Raw genomic sequence first — 697 nt, forward strand, 5'->3', positions numbered from 1 at the left:
TCACCAAAATACTAGCCAGTAGGATCCAACAGTACATTAAAAGGATTGTTCACCCTGACCAAGTGGGATTTATTCCTGGGCTGAAGGGGTGGTTCAATATCCATGAATCAATCAACATGATAGACCACGTTAATAAAAGAAAGGATAAGAACCATATGATATTCTTAATAGATACAGAAAAAGCATTTGACAAAGTACAGCATCTTTTCTTGATAAGAACCCTCAAGAAAGTAGGAGGAGGAACATACCTCAACATCAAGAAGGCCATAAATAAAAGACCCACAGCTAGTACCATCCTCCATGAGAGCTTTTCCCTTAAGGTCAGGAGCATGACAGGGATGACCACTCTCATCACTGTTGTTCAAAATACTGCTGGAAGTTCTAGCATCAGCAATCAGACAACAAAAAGAAATAAAAGGAATCCAAATCAGCAAGGAAGAAATCAAACTTCCACTCTTCACAGATGACACGATACTCTCTGTACAAAACCCAAAAAACTCCACTGAAAAGTTGCTAGAACTGGTACATGAATTTGGCCAAGTCACAGGATATAAAATCAATGTACAGAAATCTGTTACATTTCTATACACCAATTACGAAGCAAGAGAAAGAGAAATCAGGAAATAGATCCTATTTACAATTGCACCAAAAACCATAAGATACCTAAGAATAAACCTAACCAAAGAGGTAAAAGATC

The sequence above is a fragment of the Mustela nigripes genome, chromosome X (genome assembly GCF_022355385.1).
Source record: "Mustela nigripes isolate SB6536 chromosome X, MUSNIG.SB6536, whole genome shotgun sequence".
Classification (NCBI taxonomy): domain Eukaryota; kingdom Metazoa; phylum Chordata; class Mammalia; order Carnivora; family Mustelidae; genus Mustela; species Mustela nigripes.